The sequence below is a fragment of the Merops nubicus genome, unplaced genomic scaffold (genome assembly GCF_000691845.1).
Source record: "Merops nubicus isolate BGI_N331 unplaced genomic scaffold, ASM69184v1 scaffold11396, whole genome shotgun sequence".
Classification (NCBI taxonomy): domain Eukaryota; kingdom Metazoa; phylum Chordata; class Aves; order Coraciiformes; family Meropidae; genus Merops; species Merops nubicus.
Window position 1 is genome coordinate 10,402 of NW_008616953.1, and position 4,544 is coordinate 14,945.

The following is a 4,544-nucleotide window of genomic DNA, read 5'->3' on the forward strand; positions in this document are numbered from 1 at the left end:
CTAAGGAAATTTGTTAAATACAAATTGGGAAGGATGAGGAACCAAAGATAATCCATTACTGTGTTCTTCCTAGTGCTGTTTCCTGTCTTCCCACAAGAGCTTCATCCTTTCCCTCATGTTCCTCTTGAAAATATCTGGTAGAATCCGGAGAGACACTGTATTACTACTCTGAAGTAGAGTGGTCTCTGTAAGCAATTCCATTTCAGCTGTTGAATTTAAAATAAAACCACCACACATTGAATGGAGCTAAAATTAATTCTGGTTTGTTTTTTTTTTTTCTTTTTAACCTGGAATGAAAACCAGGAAGAAATACATATGCAGTGTTATGTTGCAGTGAACTTTAAACAAAATGTTTCAAAGACAAGCAAAGGGAACATAGTGCTTGAGTTGCTAAACTGATGGCAGCAATGTCATCTTTTCTTCCAAGGTGTTTAGGCATCTCATGAAGGATGAGCAGGGCCCAGAATCCATTCTTTTTACTGTGCTTGAAGGAGTCTGAATCATATCTTCCAACTTCAAAGAAAGTATTCTACCAATGTGTCATATTCTGTGATTTCCCTGCAGTCCTTCTAGCTTTAATGTTTCACTTCGATTAAAATAAATCTGGTTTTTATAGACAGAGCTGGATTTCCCAGTGTGGTCAACTATAGGAAAGAAGCAGGCTGCTGTACCTGTGACAGGGAACGTGTGGTCCTATTCTGTGTCATCACGCATACAGAATGCTTTGGGAATTCTGAACCCTGAATTACCTTATAGATGGATGCTCAGGAAATTACCTGAAAGATTTAGCCTTAATTTCAGGAAAATGAGGAAGTAAATTCAACATGTAGTTGGTTGACTGTCTTGAGTCATTTTCTGAACCACTACGAAAATTACGACCATTTTGGTTTATTTCTTCAGTCAATTTTTAGAAATTCTGAGACTGAGAAACTAGACTCAAATTAAATGTAAAGAGCCGTGGAGGGCTAAAGCTATTAATTCTATTAATTCTGAGAAATAAATTGCAAAAAAGGGTGAATTAAGTTTCACCAAACGTCCGATCTTCGAGCCTACAGAGCTCTTCTGGCATTGAAACCTACTGCAGTCTTCTGGATTATTTTGTATTCGCATAAATTGGAGAGGTCTGAACATGAGTTCTATCATGCTGTGGAATTGGGGATCCCATGCTTGTGTCCAGAATTTACATCATGTTATGCGCTAGATTTGCCTACATCATGTTATGCATGGTTTGCCTAGATTGTAGGAGAGATTTTAGCTTTAACAATCCATCTCTTCCCTATGTGCATACTAAATTGATGGCCTTTGTTTTGACCTTTTAAAAGCAGACAAGATCACATCTCTGCAGAACTGTGTTGAAGCAATACCTCCTTAGAGAGGGGAAAAAAAAAAAAAAGGCACCAACAAAAAACAACTGAACAAACACACAAAAAAAATTAAAAAAAAAAAAAAATCAATGCTGGCAGAACTGTTGCAGAACGTGTTTTTAAAAGGTGTGAAATTATGTGCATGTGCACTTCTCACCTGCAAGTAAAGGGCCATCCCCTGGGCTGATCCTAGCCCTGCTGATGCTCTGAGGGAGCAGAAATCAGAATGCTTTGGAATAAGCTGATCCGGAGTGGAAAATGAAAAATAGAGTGGAAGTTTTTCTCTTTATATGATGTTACTCCTGCTCATCTCAAGTACCTAAGAGGGAACAGGCTTCTCAAAACTATGTAGAAGAGTGGAAAAACAGTAGGAAGATGGATTATGAATAGGCTGCTTTTGGTCTCTTTTTGAGACGCTGCTGTTTTCAAGCACTAATTTTGCAATCCTCTTTCTTTTCTCCGTCTTTGAACTCGTTTAAAATGGAGCTCCACCTTCAAATGAGAAGAAAACAAAAGCAGTTGGAAGCACTTGATTTTTCATCTATCTTTCCTGCTCTTCAAACTTACTTCTCAGAAATGTCAGCAAGTAGAACAGGGCACTCACTGATCAGGAAGAAAAGACACCAATGAGAACAGAGACAACTTGGGTACTGTTTTCTGTTCTTTCATGGCATGCTGCATGATTTGGGGGAAAATCAGTTCCCTGTCACTGTTTTCCCCTTACATAAAACAGGAGGGAATAAAGTTTGCAGGGAATATTGATTGCTTGCAAATTTTCTGATGAGAAGTGCTCCATAAGAACTAGTCAGTGTATTGCTGGCTGCATGAATACTACTGAATCTGTAATAAGTTTTCTTCCTCTGTGTCAGTTTGGGACACAGAGAAAAATTACTTGGTTTCCTCATTTCTCATTGCTTGCCCCAGTACATAAGACCCCAGGCCTCTGATGTTAAGCAGCAGATGCTTTTCATAGATGGGATTAAGAGTTGATGAAGTAACAGAGCCGCATGCAAGCATCCCACTGTGCTCTTGAAGCTGGAATTTCATTCCTGGTAGTGATCTGTATGGCCTTGCATTTACCTTAGAAAAATATTCTTTAAAAAAAAAAAAAGGTACTTGGGACAACAATACTAAATTCTTGCTAACATTTAGTGTTCAATAGGTCACCGAAGGCCTAATGGCATTTAATATATGGATTCTTCTACATAGTGAATATGTAATTCTCCTAAGATGTTTTATAAACTATAAGAGGAAGAGGTACAGTTGTTCACAAATGCTTCACCAAGATTGTTTTAAGTCAGTTAAAATTGCCTTTGAGAGTAGAGTTGCACTGAAAAGAGAGAAGAGAGATGGAAAAAAGAAACCCCGAAACAGGGTCCTGCTCAGTCTAGAGTTTCAGGCGAGAGAGGAAAAGGTCTAGTTATCCAGAGCCAGCTGCATTGTTAAAAGTTCATACTATCACTTTGACATTTAGAATAGGACTCAGTGTCTTTGTAAATTCCTCTTCGTATTACCAGTGTAGGTCTCTGAGCTCAGACCATTTCACAAACCATAACATTTTTTAGTGAGTGATTGATCTGTATTATGTGTCCTAGCCATCAGAAGAATCTTGGGATGTTGCTTGTATAAACTGTAATACAATCTGATCCTGGGCATTTAGTTACAGACTTTCATAGACCTATTGGCGATATTCAGTCCTCCTGGATTTGGGAATAAGGCTTATCTGATACCTTAAAAAAAAAAAAAATGGTGGGGGGAAAAAAAAAAGACAAGGAAAAGAAAAAGCTCCTCATTTTCTCTGTTCCCCACTTAAATAACACATCTGGTAACACTGTAGGATCATTGTCCTTTCAGTTCCTCTGCAGCTCATATTGCTACAATATTTCTTCGGTATCTAGTTTCCTAAAGGGCAATGTGATTTTAAAGTTGTTTTTTTTTTAGGCTGTTTTTATAGGTCTTGTAAATTAACCCATATGCATTGCAAGAAAAAACATGACTTTTAATCAGCACCATTTCTAAAGTTAGCACTTGCTCTGTGTATATGAATATGTATATGAACCAGTGTTTAAAAAAAAAGGAAACATACAACGTTTCTACTACTACTCAAAATTGGCATACAAATGTGTTTCTATTATCAAATAAAGTATGCCTAAATGTTAAAATATCTTTCTGTTAGGGGTTTTATCATTTGACATCTTGTCTTCGGTTACAAGAATGATAAAAATTGAAACTGAACCTTTTAATTCAATAAGAACTACACTGAATTTTAGGAAGCAAAAAGAGGAATCAGATATAGACTCATATGCATAGGAAATTAAACATTCAAGAAATTAAAACTTTGTGAGCAACTAAAGGGGTAGCCTGAAGGTGCGCTTATTTGAAATGCCTGCATTTAATTTTACAATAAATCTGAGTATTTTGTTCCAATTAAGACAGTTTATGTGCATGACTTTAAATTGTACAGTAGTTCCAGGGAGACCGTGGACTGCTTGTTTTACATTCTGGATCAAGTTCAGGTTTTTAGGCTTTGCTTGAATAAAATAAAAAGTCTGAACCCTGAAGATAATACAGATTGATAAATCTGATTTAAACATTCCCGTGTTGCAGACTTTCAGTGTATGTGGTACAGCTGAGCCTCGGGCCATGCACTAAATACATCCACAGTGCATTCCCAGGGCACCCGAATACCAAATGATCACATTTGAAAGGTTACCTTTCTATGGATTCTGACTTTTCTGTATTAGCCACGAAGATTAGAATTTTAACAGCTCCCAATGAGAGGTATTGTGAAGTATTTACTTGGCAGGGAAAAAAACAAAACAAAACAAAGCCCAGATTGAGGTACTGTCTCATATTCATGAACTGGGATTTGTTAGTTCTGTGAACGTCCTTGTGAGAATACACTCAATAGTTCATGCTTTAGCAAGGAAAAAAAAAAAACTTTTTTTCATTTATATTAACTTAAAACTTTCATAAAAGAGTTACTGTAGTAGAGATTTTAGCAGAGAGATGAGATCGTGCTTGTGCAGAATATAGTTCAGTAAATCCTGCAGTCTTTCACAACTACTTTTTAGCAAAGAAATCTATGGCTGTTTATCTCTCTGGAAATCTGGCAGTAGCTTTGTTAGTAAATTTGGTGATAATTAAAGATGTAAGGCTTTTTATTCTTTTGTTTTACAG